Raw genomic sequence first — 22,534 nt, forward strand, 5'->3', positions numbered from 1 at the left:
TGATTTTTCTTTTTCATTTTCTTCTCTCCCCCATGCTTCATTATTCTACAGCTATTTCAAAACTTTTTCTGCCTTGACTCCTTTCTCTTCCATGAACTCAATTCTTTGTGCCCTAACTTTTGCCTGAAATGCTCTTTAGAGTTTTCATCTCAGCAGGCTTGCTCTAACTTTTGCCTAAGCGGCCCTTTCGGGTTTTCCACTTAGCGAGCTTTCTTTTTTCTTTTCTTTTTCTTATTCTTTTTCTCTTTTTTTTTTCTTTTTGAAATTAGACAATCACCAGGATATTCATATCAAGCACCTATTCTATCATGCTCACAAGACAATATGTTAAATCAATACAATGTAGTTTAATTACTTAATCTTTTGATGTATCCCTCAAGACGCAAACATTCACAATCATAATTAAATAAAACATATTCCTGGTTAATGCAATAAAAACTTCTTTATTTATTCAGGTACACCATTACTCCCTCTTACATTTAGTTTTGCCAAATTTCTAACCTTCCAAAGTTAGAAATAAGCTTTATAACCTGCCGAATGGCCTTTTCAGGTTTTCCATCCAGATCTTCTCTCATCTCTCCTTTTGCCTAGACTGCCTTTTGCAGGTTTTCAATCTAGCATTTTTTTTTTCTTTTCTTTTTTTTTTCTTTGACCCTTACTTTTGCCTAGACTATCTTTTGTAAGTTTTCAGCCTAGCGGGCCTGTCTCACACAAAGTACCATTTGAGCCTGTCTAAATTGACTAGTTCTTGAAATTCATTCCCATCCAGGTCTGATATTCTTACAGTAGCAAGATCTTTTTGACTATGTATGGACCATCCTAGCTTGGGTTAAACTTTCCTCTTAAATCAAAAGGGACGGGCCGAGCTTGTTTCAAAACCATGTCTCCCTCTTTGATCTTTCTTGGCTTCACCTTTTCATTAAAGGCTCTAGTTATCTTCCTCTGATAAGCCTGCATACGATACAAGGCTCACATCCTCTTTTCATCAATCAAAGCTAGTTCCTCATATCTCTTCTAGGCCCACTCATTTTCTAGGATCTTAGCTTCTAGCATCACTCTTAAGGATTTGACCTCTTGCTTAATGGATAGCACTGCTTTAGTCCCATACACTAAAGAGAATAAGGTTGCTCCCATGGATGTCCTTGCAGTACTACGATAACCTTAAAGAGCATAAGGGAGTTTTTCAGGCCTATCCTTATATGTTTTGAACATTTTTTTCCCAACTAGAATCTTTCCATTCATATGGGGACCACACATTCTTGCATGTATTTCTTTCATTATTTGCTCAGCCTATTTTTCTATCACACATAAGAGTTTGTAGAATTGCCCCCCAGCTAAAGTAAGTTGAGTGACTAATCTGTGAATTGTTGCTCTATCTTTTTTGTAGGCTTATTGCGAGTATTCTCTCACTTCCAAAGACCTCCTTATGTCTTCACATTATTTTCCTTCTCCCTCTAGGTCCACATGTGCTACTATTAATCCTTCATAGCATGAAATTTTACTCCTCATTAGGATAACTAGCTAAGTCAACTTTTGATCATTCTTTTCCTATGGAGACACTAGCTTGGCTTGGGAATTGGCCATCTAATTTTAAGCTCGAGGCATGTGCTTCTTGGTACCTTGTTAACAAGGTTATAAATTTATCTCTTTCTTCTTGGGTTAAATCTTCAGCTAACTTAATGTCTTTAGGATTATTTGGTGTACCCAAATTAATAGAGATCGATTTTGATGTATTAATAGAAATAAATTCTAAATGATTATGAATGCCATGCATACGCCCATCAGAATAAACATCAAATAAGTAAGCAAAAAGACTGGTCATGTTATTGATCTTTGCCTCAAAATCTTTATCAAGTACATCAGAATTGGAAACATTAGTATCACTACTGTGAGCATTACAAAAGACAGACTCAAACTTAGGGGTGTAGCTTTAGGTGTTTGGCTTCCCATGCAGTCCTTAGATTAATGGTGCTGATTTTCTGCTTTAGCTCTTTCACATGTGGTAACCCTTAATCATATGTTCAAGTAATTGCCCCCTCTTTCAGGGACTTAGGAGGCTTTGTTCTTCTTTCTCTTCACTTGGCTCATAGCCTAAACCATAACTCGTGATCTGCCCCTTCATCTCAAGAAAAGTCACCAAGCCATTTATACTTTTTCCTAGGCCTATGCTAGGAAAATACTTTATCCCTTTCTTCATAGTAGCCACTTTTAGATCCATCTATTTTTCATAGATCCTAACAACTTGAAAATCAAATACTAGTGGAACTGAACCATCTAGTTGTAATGTAACTATGTCCTCATCAGAATCAGTCCAGACTTCCAAAGGACCCTCATCATAGCTAGAATTATCACAAATGTCAACAACCATTATAGACTGAGGTTCATTGGGCTTTTGGATGGGTTGTATAGGTTCACTGGGCTTTTGGATGGGTTGGATAAGTTCATTGGGCTTTTGGATGGGTTGGATAAAGTCAATAATTCTGTTAGGGTTATTTGGGGTGATGGAGATCATGTAGAGACCTGGTGTAGGTGGAATTTTGGTTAGGCATGAGGCTTTGGGTTGATTTTCTGGGTCAATTATCCTTTTGGCATCAATTAGGTCTTAGATATCATGCTTAAGTTGAAAGCATCAGTCGGTGTCATGACTGTGGGCTTGGTAGAACCAGCAACATTGGTTGATATCATAGCTAGGTGGGAGTGGATTTGGTAGTGGTCTGGGTGCTAAGAGCTGTAGGAGGTCTTGAGCTTTGAGACACTCCAAAACTTCAGATAAGGGTTAGCTGAATTGGAAAAATCTCCTTGGGTTGTGAGACACAATTTGAACCTCAATAACTTTAATGCCACTTAATTAGCCTGCCTCGGGGCCTCTTTCTAAAGTTGACCACAATTTTCTCTTCTAGCTCAAACATTTTGGCGTTCAATATTTCATCAAGCACGGTCATAGTTTCTTCCATTTTAAGTAGTACAGGTGAAATCCTTACGAGTCTCTTCCCTTCCCTAACCCAAGTGACCTGATTGGAAGTCTCTTTGGTGTGCTTTGAGGCTATGTTTGCTCAAAAGAATAGGATTTAAGGGTTAACCTAAGCATGCTATGTACATGAATGCAATACATGAATGGACCATTTTTTTTTCTTTTTTTTTTTTTCTTTTTTTGCCTTTACTTTTACAAAACCAAAACCGAACCATACCAATAGAACCAAAACTGAACCCAAAACCAGACCATATAAATTGAACTAAAATCGGACCAAAGACTGAATCAAAACCGAAAAAAAAATCTCAAGAACTGAACCTTCGCCCCCTTATACCTTCAACTCTCACGTGCAGGGTAAGAAAAAAAAATCTATCCTAGGCTATGGTACACTGGACACACCAACAGGGGGTGGTCCAGGACGATCCTTCCCTCACAAACAAAGGATTTATATCCTTAAAGTTTAACCATAAGTAAGCATCCTCTTGCTTAACATGGGTTTTGAAATGGACTTGGGCCTATACACACATTGGGCCTATGCATAGGCCTAGGTTCATCTCAACTACCACTAGAACTTATGGTTTGAACAGTAAAGTTATAAATCTAGCACAACAAAAATCTACGGGGTACCTAGGGTTAAAATCTATGGCTCATGGGCTTCATCGGGTAGGAAAAGGGTTACCCATGCGAGAGCTTGTCCATTAAGCACAACGGCCGAGTCGTGGCTCTTTATATACTCGAAGGTACGGGCATGGGGTGCTAGCATTCACCAATTCGTCATAGCTCGAGTAGAACCATGGTCTCCTTGGCTAGTACTAACGAGGCTAAAAGGGTAAGGGTGATCCGTGTGATAGTGTAGTGCAATGCAAAAAGTTTAACAAAGGAATAATATTAGACTAATAGAAACATGTTGGGGTAACTATCCATTTAGTCCCCAGCGGAGTCGCCAAACTGTAGGGCAAGGGGCGTGAGGTGAAATATCATCCATTAAAATTATATAAAATGCATCAGGTAATGCCCAGGAAAGATGGTGGAGTCACAATGGTCTCACTTAAGTACCACCTCCTTAGACAGCATTTCTTAGACATGCACTTCATACAATCCTAATAGAATCAAACCACTGGTAAGTACCGTCTTCCCATAACACTACCACGGTACTAAGGATTTATGCCACGAAGGCATAGATAGATAGGAGTCGCCACCCAGGTAATAACCGGGACATATTCAGTGTTTCTTCCGAGGGTCATGGATGGCAACTTACTCCTTGCAGAGTTTCCACAACCGTCATTACCATAGCCCAATGTCTAGGTTCGGGATAGTGGGTACGTAAGGGGAAGGTGTTAGGCACCCCTTATGCCTGGTCTAACCTCGTTAATTCGAGTGCCAGTCCTCTACTAATGTTTCTAGAAGTCTTGTTTATTATTCCTTTATTAAACTTTATCCTAAATATGCAATTCTAATCCTACACACGCAAGTAATTCACAAAAGGATTGTTGTTTACACACAATTTTCATGCACAAGTAATTCCTATCAATGGGGTTGCTAATTATTTAAATGATATTTACCAGATGACTAAAATTAATTTATTATTGAGAATTTAATTTACAAACAAATTCAATTTCAAATAACCCTACGTTTCTATTTAGCCTAATTAATTAATTTTCACCAAGTTACCCTAAGGATAATTAAACTAAGTTAATTATGTACATGTGTAATTTATTCTAATATCACATAAGGCCCAAACAATCACAACCTAATAAAGATTTCTAACATGCAAATTTATTTTACAATTACCAAGTATTAAATTAAATTTATTTACATGCCAATGTTAGTTTTATTTACAAACAAGATTAATTTTAATTTACAAAGTATTTATTTAAATTAATTACATGCAAAAGTCAGTTAAATTAAAAATGTCACGACCCAACCTAGGGGCCGGACCGGCACTAGGACCTGGGCCAGCTTAAAGCCCCCGAGGCCCGTAGTAAGCCTAACTATTCCTCAAGTCCATAACCAGGCCCACAATTTAGACCCAATATGCATATAAGATAATTTAAATTAAACTGTTATAATTTCATTTTGGGCCAACTTAGCCTAACTTTTCGTAAAACTAAAATCGTGGAGCCCAGCTCAACCCTATTACCTCATTTATAACCATTTAAAACTCATAAAAAATTTTTCTTTTCATTTATTAATATGAAAACTTGAATTCATACAGTCTCTGATAGGCTTAATGCTACTACTAGCACATGCGGAGTCCTAAATTACAAATTTAGAGAATAATAATACAATTAAGTAATCTTTTCATAACCTGAGAGGAAAGGGACAGGTTATTCTGAAAAATGTCTCCTCCTGTAGCCTGGAAAAATATGGTGAACAGGAGTGAGCGTTCGACTCAGAGAGTAAAATATCAATTTTAACCATAATCTCTATAACTATCTAAAACTAATGCACCCTGTAGAGTGAAATGCAACATCAACATCATTTTCACATCATAACATCAAAAAGGTAATTTGGAGCACTCACACACCCTATAGTATCAATCATAACATATGGGAGCTGATCCCCTATACAGCTCTCTTAAATCCAACCTGGTGCCAGCGAATTACTCAAGCTCGGACTTCCACTTAATAACCAAATCGAGGGTCCCAGCGAATTACTCAAGCCGTGACTACCCCTCGAAGGATCGGGTCCCAGCGAATTACTCAAGCCGTGACTACCCCGTCCTATCCATAGTCCACACCACATCACACGCACGCCAACGCACGCACACTGCTCCAAATTACCACAACAACATCCATGGCACATCAACAGTTATGAATGCAACATAAATCGTGCCTAGAGTTTAACTACATAAATATATGCATATAAGTGATGCATGGGCATGCTTGAACATATAATAATATCGAAATTACAATTAAAATTAATATTCTACTCACGATGCGATGACTATTGTGGTCATTGGATGCAGAAAAATAGCCGACCTCGATCACCTAATAATTAAATTATAAATTTATTAGTACTAAGTTAAGATAAAACTCTAAAGAGGCAATAGACAGCCTAATTTATGCCGAAAATTCGGCAGAGTCTCCCCTATACCTGGGACCTACCCAACCTGCAAAAATGCTCAAATAACACTTCTAAATTCTCAATTCCCACAATCACATCTCATCAATATCACATGGCCCCTCCTGGGCCCTCCAAATCAGACAATACTCAAAATCTTAAAAATTACGTTTTAGTCCCTATAATTGACATTTTTCAAAAATCCACTTAAACAAGCTCTAAAAATTCTAAAATTTTGCCCCGCGGTGCTTAATAATATTATAAAGCTATTGCAAAATGAATTGTAATTTTCTAGTCACCCATGAATATTTTATTCAAGAATTTTACTCAATTCCATAAGTTTCCAACAAATTAACATATTCTTAATTCAACCCAATTTAATATTCACATATTTAAACCTCCATCTTCAAGCTTCAACCAATTATATAAAATTTAAACATCTTAATTTCAAACAATCTTATATGCCTATATGCTAAAAATCTAACTAAAATCCATCCATATTTCTCAAAAATATTCTACGATCACCCAAAAATTCAACAAACACCATAGAATATCTCCAAATAATTTTACTTTCATCATATATTTTTCTTAGAATTTTTCTCCAATTTTTCCTGTTTATGAAACACTGTATTTATGCTCCACAGACAGAGAATTAATAAAAATTGTCTTACCCGAAGTTTATCTGTGTCTCAAAATTCCAAAATTTATGAGGAAGCCTCTGGAAGTTGAACCATCTCCATAGCTCACCGGAGCTATCACGCACCACCGCAAGACGGCCGCCTGTCGCCGGCAACATTTTCCGAATCTGATCATACCCCCATGTTCCTCTCCTCTTCCTCAGTCCATATGTGGTCTCGGATCGTCGATCCAACGGTCGGATCATCGTAGATCTGACGAAAAAGCTTGAAAAACCCGAAACTTCTCTCCTCCATATCTCACTCATCCGACCTCCATTTGCTTCAAAATTGGTGTCAAAAGAAAGCTCTCGGAACAAGCTTTCCAACGCCACCGGAATCGCCTCGATCGGACGTCGGATGAAGCCGATCATACGGAAAGTCGCCGCCATCAGGCGCGTTGTTTTCTCTCCTCTTCCTCTCTTGCCGCCGTTTCTGGTGGTCCTGGTGGTCGCCGGAGGGTCGCCGGCCGGTGGGGAGCTTCTTGGGACGTCGCCGGCCGGTCACCGGAGAAAGGAAGAAGAAGAAGAGAGGGAAGAAGAGGAGGGAAAAGAGAAAATGGGGGGGGAGTTTCTCCTCCCGTTTTTGAACCATTTTTTTTTTTTTTTTTTTTAAATAAATGTTGGCAGTGACAGTGGGAAACCCACTGTCACACGCCAACAGTCAAATCACTTTCAAATTTTTTTTTTTTTTTTTTTTAAGGGTTGTTACATTCTTCCCCCCTTAAGAAAAATTCGTCCTCGAATTTTCGAAGAAACAAGAGATATGGAAAAGAAGATTATCGGAACAAGTGCAATCATTACTTCTAGAGCTATGCAGAGATTGGTAAAACATTTATTCTTCAAACTCTTTGTACATTATATATGACATTTATCGCTCTCTGATTCTACTATAGTGTCCTATTTGTCATCATCTCTTTCTAGAGGGCTTTTATCTTGTAACTATTCATTGACCATTTTTCTGACATTTCAAGTATTCGTTATACCTCACTGTTCTTGCATTGATGTCTCATAACTTCAATCAACTTTGGTGCTTACCTCACTTTTATTACGCCCCATCATGTCTCTTGGTGACTTCAGTCATCATTCCTTTGTTTTAATAATTTCTGTTTTCCCCAATGACATAACTTATGTTCCTTATTCCATGATATCCTATGAGTAGCTTTCCTGTAGCACCTAATCTAGGCATCTTGTTCGAGATCTTTACTCTTCCTATGACTTCAGTGGTCAATACCTATAAATCTTCTCCTCCCATGATACTTCAAATTTTTAATCTCCTTTGTGTCATTACTAAGGTACTTAGACTAACCTCTATCCATCTTATGTAATTAGTCAGGTAGAGTCTCCTCTAAGGGCTAAGTGTATCATTTATCAACATTGGAAAGTAAACTGGGTTTCTCCTTCTAGGTAACAAAAGTGTTTATATTCCCTGACAACTCAATCCATGCGACTTTATCAATTCTCACTCCTTCTCTGGAATGGAAATATCTAGACTTCTTCCTTTAGCTTCTTAGTATATGGCCTACTTCTGACACATTGGCACTCAGATCGAGGCTCTACTACTCCTTTAATCTATCATCTCATAATAACTTGTTTTAAACATCTCTTAGTGTGTTCCTAGCATACCTATTCCTCCTTATCCTCATCATTATATCTAGCTCTATCGAGCTTTCTTCCTATCCTTTGGATCTTATCTACTTCCTTTTCCTATTTCTGCTATTGTTGATATCTTTTCGACCTGCTGCACTTATTCCTTAATCTTAATCCTATTTCACCCTTACACCTTTTTCTTTCAAGGATGTCCATCCCATCATCAACTTTAACTTTCATCTTATTTCTGAGTCTTATCTTGATTACTAGTTTCATTACTTCGAGAATTTTAATCTTACGATTGACCCCTACCAGCACATTCTTCACCTTATTTAACACTTGTGATTAACCATAGAAATTTTTTTTTTTTTGTATATCCTTTTTCCAACTTAACTATCAGAACATTATCATTCCCCACCAGCCTCAGTAGGAAATTGCTCATCCTGGATGGATAGGAGCCCTTGAAACTATAAGTTCCATCTGAACTAACACGGCTGTGGGAAATGTGTGCCATGCCTTAATTCTAAACAAAATACTTCATGTGTTCATTCTCCTTAATATAATCACATATACTGCCTATAACTTTCCAAACTTCAGCCTCAACTTTTCCCATTAGAAACAATTTCATCTATTGAAACTCATCCATAAATAGTACTTCCTCTAGCTCATAATTTAAAACGATTGCAAACCTTGGTAGCTAACTCCATTTGACTCTTGTCACTATTCTGATCGTCTTTTCATACTTAACACTATGTACGTACTTACTGTCATTCTCATATCAGGAAATTATGTATGAATTGATGCCTACCAAACTCTCAAATAACTAGGTCTCCTTGACTCGGTCTCTGTTCCTTATATAATACTCTAGAATCAAAAACACGAGCTAAACTTGAAAAGAAAGAAAAATATTCTCTTATATTCAACTACGCCAATTGTCCATATAATAATGTTTAATCTATGTTTCTTGGTCTTTCTCTTCAAATTTCATCATCTCTTAGCACAATTGTGCTCTACCTATAAGATATCATCTGCATGAACACTTTACCGTACCATTGTCCTTCCTGACATAATATTTTATAATTTATTAACTTTACTTATACTCGACCTCTGATTCATATCCATCATCGTTTATATTGTGCCTTAACTTTTATTGATTCCTGAAAGATTTCTCTTACTAATAGATTCTTCCAACACTAATTCTAATCTTATCTATGGTCATTAGTTTGATCCTTGAACTTTCTAGTGATTTATAACCACCCAGACTTGTCACTTCTCGTTCTACCCCTACTGTTGTCATGTCGTTATTGCTTCACTACAAAGTGATTCTGTTGATCACACTAAAAATGTTTGCCTGACATTCATAATGAACCTCTAACTACCTTGTCACTATCTCAAAAGTCTAACTTAAAGCGTCTGTGTCATTATCTATCATTCTTTTCCTCTCATCATACCTTTTTGATCCCTTAGATTGACTTTTATTCAACTTACTGCTTACTAACTTCTCTTTCTCTGCCTAATTAGATAGTCCGCAATATCATCGCACACCTTCTACTTTTTACTCATTATTATTGTATTCCATACCTCCATCACTATTCTTGCTAATATGGTCCCATTTTGGGTTCTCCATCCTTGTCATTCACCTTGCCAAAAATAACACTTAGCCTACCCTATATCTTAACTTTGTTCCTTTTTATTATGCGCTCTTTAGGTTGTCCTTTCATTTATTTCCTTTGTCTTACCCAAAATAGAACTTGACTATTCTATCCCTGGTTCCATTCTTCTTCCTAACATGACAGCTGTACCTGCTAACTATATCTTCCAGAGTTTCTACCACGTTATCACATATCTGTGCTACTCAGATTTGGTCCTTTGATCACTCTAGCTAGTACTCCCACTGGCATTTAAATTATATTGCATCTGCAATCAATTGTCCAAACTTTCATTCTGCACTTTCTTTATCCATTGGCCTTCTATGATTTATCTTCGCTAATTTATTACTCTTAATACTATTATAATTAGATTATATTATTGTTTTGAAAAATATGAAGTTAGAAAGGAACTCAGGAAATTGCAGTCATACTTTTATCGTATGATTTCTATTCTTATCCTTTAGCTTACATAATACCCTTACTACCTCGAGAACTGATTCTGCCGTAATTTTATTTATTTGTTATTATTATTATTATTATTATTATTATTATTATTATTATTATTATTATTATTATTATTATTTTCCATGTTTACTCAATTTGCCAAAACTTAAGATTCCGGGCACCCAAACCCGTTATCCAATTCAAAGGATTTACATCCATCGTGATCTGATTATATATGATTCCTATAATGAAACTTGTATCCCCTGCGGGATACCCGAGCCAACTACTCTCTACCACACTCTACAGTCCCATCTGGGGCACTATTTAGTTGGTCACCATTATTAGTAATAACTTTCTATCCCTTCTGAAAAGATAGGACTACACCCTAACTTGCTGCAACAAAGGTACTACATTTACCACCTTGCCCAAACCATGTCAAATTAATGTCTCTCTCATCATATCATAGCTTTGTAAATCATCAATTCATAGTTTCGACCTTCTCTAGGTAGTAGGGTTGTACTTCATTCCATACTGATACACACAAGGTATTCTATTCTCACTAAGTTCTAAGCAAAACGTCTATCGTTCTGCAAAAACCATCCAAAATTCCATACCGAAGACTAGATGGTCTCACTCTATAGGTGTCACTTTTACTTTGCAACTAGTCCGAAACCTCTGGTCTGATGGCAACTTTTCAGAACTCTAGCTCATGTTTGGGGTAATCGACTCTAGTTATCACCCAACTGTAACCTTTCGATATTCTAGCTCTAGACTCTTAACCAGGAGTTCCCAACTCCTCTGCAGATATAGAACTCTGTTCTGGCATAATTGTACCTAAATAGAAGCCATCCACAAACACCCTCATTATGGAGCACCACGGGGATGCACACAGCTCTACACAATAATCTCATGTCGGTACTGTAATCTGCAGCTTACAGAGCAGACATTGAGAACATTGTATAGTTACTACGATACGTCCTGATAGACTAGGTCTCCTAATCTCTTATCTCTCTTGAATATTCTATTATCACAAACTTATTCTAACTGGGTCATCCACTGATGACTGCCAGCAGTGGTATCCTCATCCTTATCTAGGGCAATTGTACTTTCAAGACTCACTTTTATGTACTCGTGCCTTGCACGAAATGGGCACACCATTTAAACCCATACTGACAAAAATATAGTATTTATTGGAGTACGTATCCTCATGATGGACCTCACATGTCTACTAACTCTATTTCACCTTTCTATGCACTCCACGAAAATCAAGACACTAACTGAGGTACTCTTATATTTCCCGAGGTATAACGCAGAATCTAGAAACAAAGAATTACAGAAAAAGACAAAATAGAATCCTATACTCCGCATGTAACATCCTAACAAGACTCTTTTTACACTCCCAAGTATATTCTTTCCCATGAATCTAGAGCCTAAGCTCTGATACCAACTTTGTCACGACCCAACCTATGGGCCGGACCGGCACTAGGACCTAGGCCAGCTTAAAGCCCCCGAGGCCCGTAGTAAGCCTAACTATTCCTCAAGTCCATAACCAGGCCCACAATTTAGACCCAATATGCATATAAGATAATTTAAATTAAACTGTTATAATTTCATTTTGGGCCAACTTAGCCCAGAACTTTTCAGAAAACTAAAATCGTGAGCCCACCAACCCTATTACCTCATTTATAACCATTTAAAACTCATAAAAAAATTTTTCTTTTCATTTATTAATATGAAAACTTGAATTCATAGTCTCTGATAGGCTTAATGCTACTACTAGCACATGCGGAGTCCTAAATTACAAATTTAGAGAATAATAATACAATTAAGTAATCTTTTTCATAACCTGAGAGGAAAGGGACAGGTTATTCTGAAAAATGTCTCCTCCTCAGAGTCTGAAAAATGTGGTGAACAGGAGTGAGCGTTCGACTCAGAGAGTAAAATATCAATTTTAACCATAATCTCTATAACTATCTAAAACTAATGCACCCTGTAGAGTGAAATGCAACATCAACATCATTTTCACATCATAACATCAAAAAGGTAATTTGGAGCACTCACACACCCTATAGTATCAATCATAACATATGGAGCCGATCCCTATCTGACTCTCTTAAATCCAACCTGGTGCCAGCGAATTACTCAAGCTCGGACTTCCACTTAATAACCAAATCGAGGGTCCCAGCGAATTACTCAAGCCGTGACTACCCCGTCCTATCCATAGTCCACACCACATCACACGCACGCCAACGCACGCACACTGCTCCAAATTACCACAACAACATCCATGGCACATCAACAGTTATGAATGCAACATAAATCGTGCCTAGAGTTTAACTACATAAATATATGCATATAAGTGATGCATGGGCATGCTTGAACATATAATAATATCGAAATTACAATTAAAATTAATATTCTACTCACAGTACGCTGATGACTATTGTGGCTGCTGGATGCAGAAAAATAGCCGACCTCGATCACCTAATAATTAAATTATAAATTTATTAGTACTAAGTTAAGATAAAACTCTAAAGAGGCAATAGACAGCCTAATTTATGCCGAAAATTCGGCAGAGTCTCCCCTATACCTGGGACCTACCCAACCTGCAAAAATGCTCAAATAACACTTCTAAATTCTCAATTCCCACAATCACATCTCATCAATATCACATGGCCCCTCCTGGGCCCTCCAAATCAGACAATACTCAAAATCTTAAAAATTATGTTTTAGTCCCTATAATTGACATTTTTCAAAAATCCACTTAAACAAGCTCTAAAAATTCTAAAATTTTGCCCCGCGGTGCTTAATAATATTATAAAGCTATTGCAAAATGAATTGTAATTTTCTAGTCACCCATGAATATTTTATTCAAGAATTTTACTCAATTCCATAAGTTTCCAACAGCTAACATATTCTTAATTCAACCCAATTTAATATTCACATATTTAAACCTCCATCTTCAAGCTTCAACCAATTATATAAAATTTAAACATCTTAATTTCAAACAATCTTATATGCCTATATGCTAAAAATCTAACTAAAATCCATCCATATTTCTCAAAAATATTCTACGATCACCCAAAAATTCAACAAACACCATAGAATATCTCCAAATAATTTTACTTTCATCATATATTTTTCTTAGAATTTTTCTCCAATTTTTCCTGTTTATGAAACACTGTATTTATGCTCCACAGACAGAGAAATAATAAAAATTGTCTTACCCGAAGTTTATCTGTGTCTCAAAAATTCCAAAAATTTATGAGGAAGCCTCTGGAAGTTGAACCATCTCCATAGCTCACCAGATCACGGCACCACCACAAGACGGTGGCCGGCCGCCTGTCGCCGGCAACATTTTCCGAATCTGATCATACCCCCATGTTCCTCTCCTCTTCCTCAGTCCATATGTGGTCTCGGATCGTCGATCCAACGGTCGGATCATCGTAGATCTGACGAAAAAGCTTGAAAAACCCGAAACTTCTCTCCTCCATATCTCACTCATCCGACCTCCATTTGCTTCAAAATTGGTGTCAAAAGAAAGCTCTCGGAACAAGCTTTCCAACGCCACCGGAATCGCGCCGGAAAGTCGCTGCCCACTGTGCGCGCGTTTTCTCTCTCCTCTTCCTCTCTTGCCGCCATTTCTGGTGGTCCTGGTGGTCGCCGGAGGGTCGCCGGCCGGTGGGGAGCTTCTTGGGACGTCGCCGGCCGGTCACCGGAGAAAGGAAGAAGAAGAAGAGAGGGAAGAAGAGGAGGGAAAAGAGAAAATGGGGGGGGAAGTTTCTCCTCCCGTTTTTGAACCAAAATTTTTTTTTTTTTTTTTTTTAATAAATGTTGGCAGTGACAGTGGGAAACCCACTGTCACACGCCAACAGTCAAATCACTTTCAATTTTTTTTTTTTTTTTTTAAGGGTTGTTACAAAAAATAAAGTTAATTTTAATTTACCAAATAAAAGTTCTATTATTACTACAATTTCATGCCAATGGTTATTCGATAAGTTTAGAGTTACTTACTTGTTAGTAAATGCAGTTGCCATTGGGCAAGCTATCCTTAAAAAAGGGTCTTCTCTTCTAGTATGGCAATGATATCCCTGGCTTACTCCCGTTTAGCTCCATATAAGCTCCGCGCAAATGCCCTCTTTGGTACTTACCTTAGGGCTACTTACCAATTTTTATTTGTAATAAAAAATAAAGAAAACAAAGAAAAATAATAAAAGTACGAGAGACAGAAACTAAACATGTGCAGAGTTGTGTATCCCCTCAAATTAAACATGATTACATGATCTATATGAACATATAAAATAAATTGAAGACAAAGAGCATAGAATTAAAATATTGTGTGGCATAGATCTTGAAAAGAAAACAATAAAAACTGACCTTCTAGAAATCTTGTATGAAAATCTTCTTGAAGAAAAGAAAAAATAAGGAAGAACTCAAAGAGTCTTGAATATCTCTAAATTTCTTATAGCTCTGAATTTTCTCTTCCTCTTTCCTCCCATCCTCCTTCTCTTCTCTAGTAGGGTATTTATAGGATTTTGGGAGAGAGGTGTGATAAGGTTTGGAGTCTTAGGATGATAAAGTTTAGATGACTTAAACAACTACAATTGCAGAATTCGAATAAGACTGGGATATGGGTGAGGTGTTTCAGCCAATAGGAAGACAGAAAAAAATGGAAGGTACCAATAGGGAATGAGGAAGAAGTATGGTAGGATTTGGAGTCCTAGTGTGATAAAGTTCAGATAACTTAAATGACTAGGATTGATGAATTTGGATGAGACTGGGATATGGGTGAGGTGCTTCAACCAATAGGAAGACAGGAAAAAATGGAAGGCACCAATAGGAAGTGAGAAAGAGAGTGGGGCCAAGGAGGAGAGAGATATTTTATTATTTTAATTTTCAGAAAATAATTAAATGGGTTCCATTTAAAATTCCTAACTAGACTTTCTTAGGCCCATGGAGCCCAATTAAACTTAATTAGATCCATTTAAGACCTACCCATATTAAATTTAAACAAAATAAAATTTTATTTAAATTTAATTAAATTAATTTCCCCAAAACTTTATTATTATTTTTATTTTTTCAAGATCATGCCACATAATTAATAATTCAGCTCCATGCCTCCAATTACATCTTACAGTCATATAATTTTTCATCATCGGGTTTCCCACGGCCTCAATGCACATACTCATCACAAAATAAGGGTCTACACTATTACTACCTATATATAACCCATGTGCTTCAGGCAATATTTTCATAATTTATTTTATAAAGATTTGACATAAAAAAAATCACATTTTCAATTACTATGGCGTATTTTTAATAGTTTAACAATTGACGGGAGATCATTGTGAAGTTCTAAAATTTTCAAATTATTTGAATATAAAAATTCTTATTTGATAATTTTTGTTTATTTTGCAAAATTGTCAATATTTCTATAGTAAGGAAATAATCTCGATTTATGCTAATAGCTATCAAAGAGCCACATTTAATAAGTCCATCCATCACCGCACCTTCAGTTTTGTATTGTGGGCTATTGCTTTGTTTTATTAAAAATTATCTATAATGCTTCTAATCAACATTATATGAATTTTAGTCAATTTTCTTGACATAGATTTCTATTGCTATCAAAATTAAATCATTGCTTGATTTTAAACGAATAGAAATTGTGATCATTTTTTAGTTTAATGGGACTTGAAAAAATTATATGATTCTAAAGATTAATTTTTAGAATTATTTGAGGCAATAGCTTAAGCTCCATTAGATTAAATTATAGTCTAAATTTGTTTTTAAGATAAATGGTAATTGGAGATACCTAAAATTATTTTAAAATTTATGGATCTAATTTTCATGATCTAGCATTGCTTTTGATTTCTATTTAGCTCCTACTTATTATACTATAGAATTTAGATGTGATTAAAATTAAAATTCATTTTATACCCATTTATATATGAATATATATTTATGAATAACATATCACTCACAAATATTCTTTAAACCTAAAGGCTTTTATTTTTCATCAAATTAGTTGGTAAATCCCTTGGAAATATACATTATACATTCCATTTATAATATTATTTATTGAGAAATCTTGGATAAATCTACAATATACATTATATGGATTATCTTCACAAAATTGTTTGTACAAGCATTATTTTTGCAGATAATTTCAAAAAAGCCAATAGCTTCAAGGTGATAATTCACCATTATCAAGATTATCAAGGTAACAATCTACCAAGCTAAAAATAAATTAAGGGTGCTTAGCCCATCAAAGGCAATAATCCGCCAGGCTAAATAAACTAAGGGTGCTTAGTCCATTCACAGCGATAGTTTGCCAAGCTAAATAAATTAAGGGTGCTTAGCCCATGCACAATGATAGTCCATCAGGCTAAAAAAAAGGTGCTTAGCCCATCCATGGCGATAGTCTGTCAAATTAAATAAAATAAGGATGCTTAGCCCATGCACGGTGATAATCCTTTAGACTAAAATAAGAGATACTTAGCCCATCCATGGCGATAGTCTGCCAGGCTAAATAAAATAAGAGTGCTTAACCCATCCGTGGTGAAGTCCACTAGGCTAAAATAAATAGTACTTAGCCCATCCACGATAATATTTCACTAGGCTAAAAAACATCCACGGTGATAGTTCGCCAGGTTAAAAGAAATATACTTAACCCATTTAAGGTGATAGTCTGCCAGGGTAAAACAAAGATACTTAGCTAATCTACACGATAGTCTATTAGGCTAAAACAAAGGTGCTTACCCCATTTAAAATGATAGCTGATCAAGTAAGTAAATTAAAGGTGTAAGTCCACCTAAGAAATAGTTTACCAAACTAAGCAAATCAAAGGTGCAAATCTACCTAAGGTAAAAACTCTACTATTATCAAGTTTATTAAGACAATAGTACGCACTCGAAAAAAAAAATTAGGGTGATGACCAAAGCTTCGACATGTAAACGAACCTAAAGATTCATACTCGAGGGAGGGACTAATGATATAGCTCCTCAAAATATATATAATTAATCCAATAACTCGGGTTTTTAGATAGCCCATAAGCCTAATGATATATAATGGTTCAACCATGAGATTCATTCAATTAGTTCAACCACTGTAAGACCCACTCGATAAAAGGAAAAAATCTTGATTAAAGATAAGCAATTTTGATAGGATTGCTAAATATAACAATGTCTATAATTATGCACTATAAATGAAAATATAATCTTATAATTATGTTAGCTAATAATATCCATATTAATCACATAGTTGACTTACCATAATCAACCATTGTCCATATCTTATATAAAGAGATCAGATCATCTGTGGAGATATGTTCTTTCTCCCTAATCAATCTAATACACTATTCTCTCATACTCGCTCTAACTTGAGCATTGGAGGGTGCTCACTGGGTTCATTCATACCCAATGAACCTCTGACCCTTTTTTTTTTGGTTTTGCAAGTCCATACCACAAGAAATTTTTGTGGACCGCAACATTATCGATGAGGGTTGGGATTAGAGAAAATTAATTGAATTTAGGAAAATTTAAATTAGAGTCAAAAATAATTACCATCCCTATTATAAGCATTAGGTTGTAGGTTTTTTTTTTAGTATTGGAATCATCATTTTGAATTTAAGTCCCTATATTTAAAATTAAACGCTATAAAAAAATCAATTTTACAATCGATTATTTTAACTGACTAAAATCGATTACTATTAGCAATCAATTTTATAACTAATTTGTGATTTTAGTTTTTTCTACGTAAAATAGTTAATTTTAAAAAAATTTAACAATCGATTCTTCAATCGTTTGTTAAATCAGTTGTTATTAGCAATCGAATTATAATTGGTTATTAAAATCAATTGTTAATAGCAACTGATTTATAATTGGTTGCTAAATCAGTTACTAATTGATATTAGATAAACTTTAATATACGATTAGCTATCAATTTGAAATTTAGGGAATCGGTTGTTAAATTAAAAAATTATTTTAATTGGCACCAGAGTTAATAACTAATTTGCAATCATCTACAAAAATTAGAATCGATTTCCAATCAATCCTTGACGGTTGCTAATAACAACCAATTTTTGCAATCGATTGGAAATCGGTTGCTAATTTTTTTCTCCTATAAAATTTTTGCCCAACCTTTTTTTTCCTTATTTTGCTTTGCAACCAATTTGCAAATCGGTTGTTAACATTAATTGATTTTTTGCAACCGATTTTCCCTCTCAAAAATTCCCACTCAATTTTTTATTTTCTTTTTTTGATTTGCAATTGATTTAAAAACGGTTGCTATTAGCAACATATTCTTTTCCCAAAAAAATTTTTACCCTTTTTTTTTTTTACTTTCCAACTGATTTGTGAACTAGTTGTTAACAACAACCGATTTTTGTTACCGATTTTGCAATCGATTGTCCCCTTTAAAAATTCCTGTTAAATTTTTTATTTTCTTTTTTTAATTTGCAACTCTTGCCAATTTTTTGTTTTCTTTTTTTTTTTTTAATTTATAACTGATTAAAATCAGTTACTATTAGCAACTGATTTTGAAACTGATTTTTTCCTTCAAAAAACTTTTGTCCATTTTTTTTTTATTTTGATTTACAACTGATTTGGTTGATAACAGCAACTGATTGCTGCAATCGAAATTTGTTGTTATTAGTAATCGATTTTGTAACCAATTGTGAATCGATTGTAAAACTTTTCCTTATGTAAAATTCACCCAATTTTTAAAATAAATTAGCTACCGATAATTAGTTGTTAATTCACTTATGTAAACTGTTACTCATTTTCTTTTCCTATTACTTTTTTTTTCTCTCTTTCTTCTCTTTTCTCTCATTTTCTTCATCGTCTTTTTTATTTTCATCTTTTTTATTCATAATCTTTTCTTATTTTCTTCATATTTTTTCTTTCTCATCTATTTTCTTCATCATTTTTTTTCTTATCTATTTTTTTTCATCTTTTTCTTTCTCATTTATTTTCTTATTCATTATATTTTTCTTTCTCATATTTTTTATTTAAATTATTTTTCTTTTATATAAAATAAAATTTTTTGTACAAATATATCTTTTGTTAGTAAACTATTTGTAGCATTAATTTTTACTAATTTTTTATTATAATATATATATATATATATATATATATATATATATATATATATATGGTAATTTTTTTAGTAATTTGTTTTATAAATATGTTTTTATATTTAATTTTTTGTTAATATTTTTTGTAATAGTTATTATTCGTAATTTTTTTATAATATTTTTATATTAAATTTTAGTACTAATTTTCATTAATAGTTTATTATTTTAGTAATTTTGAAAATTTTATTTATTTTAACTTTTTATCTCTTATTTGAAATTTTAATTTTTTTTTTAAATTAGCAACCGACTTTTCGGTTACTAAATTAGTTGCAAATAGCAATCGATTTACAAAATGGTTACAAAATTACAAAATTAAAGACACCAAATTTTTTGCAACTAATTATATTTCGGTTGTTAAATCGGTTGCTTATAGCAACTAATAGTTTTTCTTCCAAATGTTTTTTTTAAGTTTAATTAATTTAGCAATCGATATGATTGTCGGTTGCTATTTACAATCAATTTTATTATTGATTGCAATTTGTAACCAGACTTATTGCGATCAACTGAATCAATTGCTAATTTTTTTTTCTTTTCTTTTTGTTTTGGTGAAAATGTCACTGAGAAAAATATTTTAAGTTCAAAATCTTAACAGTGGCTAATGATTGACTTCAACTATGGGGCAGCAAGCAAAAATCTGCACCTTAATTTGATCCAAAAACTACTTTATGAAAAAAAAAACAGCCACTGGTATTTTTTTTTTCAATGGTTAAAATTCAATTCTTGATACCCTCCATTTTCAATTTAAATTTATGTAACACTCTCACTATAGCAATTCTGTACCTTCTACTGTTTCAGTGACCGGTGTCAGTTCGGACAGATAGAATGTCTGAAAAAAATATTTAGACTAGAGGGAAGAGTCATAAATAACTCAAATACTAATAAGAAAAATTTAGAAAAAATTTTAGAAATAAAATACAATCAAGTTAAATGAGCCGGTGCCCTAGCAATGGGTAGCCCAATGGGAAGTTGTGGTCTTCGCAGCTAGTAGCCCTAAACCGGGGAGAAAATTCATGAAATAATTTTTGGGACTCCAGAGAAGAGTCATTGAGGTTTCGATAGCATTAGAATGCCATGAAAATACTTAGAAAAATTTTAGATCGGTATAGACGATTTTGGCTCAATATGCCAAACGGAGGGCATTTTGGTCATTTCATTTTCAGAGATGATTTTTAAACAACTTGTCCAGTTAAATAAATAATTTATGTGACATAAAATGTGAATAAATATTGCTAAAAATTTAATTGAAAATGAGTAGAAAAGAAAAGAAAAGAAAAAGAAAGAAAATAGGAAAATATGATATCACATGATGTCATTAGTGTGCCTCCACCCAATCACATTGTGACACCTCATTCTAAACCCAATTCAAGATGTCAAATGGGCAGAAAATGAGCCAAATTTTTCTATCTTCCCTTACCTCTATCCTGTTGAACCAAGTCCCCAAACCCCTCTCCACCATTAAAGCTCCCATAAGCTTTGAATCCCACTTCAATTCACCTCAAAACCTCACCCTCTCTTCACAAAAAATCTCCCTTACCACTAGAGCAAGACTTGGACAGCAATTAGAAGAAGAGAAAGTGAAATAAAGTGAGGGGTGAACAAGCTAAAAAATCAGCCAAGAGGTTAGTTCTATAGTCCTTGTTCTTAATTCCTTCTAAACTTGAATTTAAGCTAATTTAAGTTGAAAAATTGATAGAAATTGAACGAAAAATGCATCATTATATCTCATGAAATTTTGGCAGCCTTAGGGTACATTAGGATTTCATTGATTAGATTAAAATATAATCGTACATGGCTGCCATTTAACATGAATTTGATGTCTTAATTCATTGATTGCATGTATATGGAGAATTAAAGTTGTTGGAGTTAGGGTTTGGGACACCAAATTTGGGATATTGGTCATGTATTAGTGAAAGGAAGTTCTAATGGTCAATTAGTGACCATTTGGTTATGTTTGATGAGGAAATGAAGTGATTTGTGACATGGGAATTGAGGTTAGATGTGCTGCTTTGAGTGACCTGCAGGGTTGGATGTGAGTCCAGCAAGTTTGGGCAGCTATAACTGGAGTTGTGCAGGTTCAATTGGTGCAAGGCCAATTGGACATGAAATTAGATACATAATGGCACAACTTTGATGAAGGAATCCTGCCCGAAAAACCACAATAGACTAACCTAGGAATTGACCAAATCTGGGTAACACACATTCTGCCTAGGCAAAATGATCAAATAAATAGTATTCATTCATTTGGTCATAACTCAGTATAGAAAGGTCCAATTGACCTGAAGTTTGTATCAATGAAAATCTTGGACAATTTAGAACAACTGTCATATAGAACACAAACTCTAATTCTGAACTTAACCAAATGAAATTACTAACCAAAATTGAGCTATCAAATTTGGCAAAACCAGAATTGCCCAGAAATTCTGGATAAAAGTCCATCCGACCAGTTATGGTAAAATAGCTATAACATGAGTTAGAAAACTCCAAATAGAGTTATTCAAAAAGGAAATTAAAGAAGACACATAAAGGAATAACTTTCATGAAGAGAATTTTATCAAATTCCTACTGTAAAAATGACCAATGGAACAGTAAACTTAGTGCTAGAAATCTAAAAATTTTAAAATAACCAACACTAAGCTTTATAATGGTATTGGCAACCAATGCCAACAATTTTAGAGTGCAAAATATGGTATGTTAGGGATATTAGAACCAATAAACCTATTATTTATGAAAAGTCAACATTTTAATTGACTAATTGAATGAATAGTAACAATTAAATTTCAATTTCAAAAAAATTGCATAATTAAAAGTGTTAAATGCCCTAGTAGGCCTAGTGTGATTGGTTTGGATAGGTTGGCATGCCAATAGGATTCTGATAGCAGTAATGCGTATGGCTTTATGCCATTCTATGATATGATAGCCTATGGCTATACTGATTATGATGTTATACTTGGCTTTATGCCTTATTGCTTTTATGGTTTATTAGCCATTCTGTTTGCACACCGGGAGACACA

The 22,534-nt window shown here is 34.5% G+C and overlaps 1 long non-coding RNA gene across 1 annotated transcript; it reads right to left on the bottom strand.

The window, feature by feature from the left end:
• Positions 1–5,125: 5,125 nt before the first annotated feature.
• On the bottom strand, positions 5,126–13,690 carry LOC131173916 (uncharacterized). Its single transcript, XR_009144233.1, has 2 exons — positions 13,618–13,690; positions 5,126–5,327 (listed from the first exon to the last, which is right to left on the bottom strand). It is a non-coding gene; the product is annotated as an uncharacterized LOC131173916 (long non-coding RNA).
• Between the last annotated feature and the right edge of the window lie 8,844 nt (positions 13,691–22,534).

Source organism: Hevea brasiliensis, chromosome 15 (assembly GCF_030052815.1).
Source record: "Hevea brasiliensis isolate MT/VB/25A 57/8 chromosome 15, ASM3005281v1, whole genome shotgun sequence".
Classification (NCBI taxonomy): domain Eukaryota; kingdom Viridiplantae; phylum Streptophyta; class Magnoliopsida; order Malpighiales; family Euphorbiaceae; genus Hevea; species Hevea brasiliensis.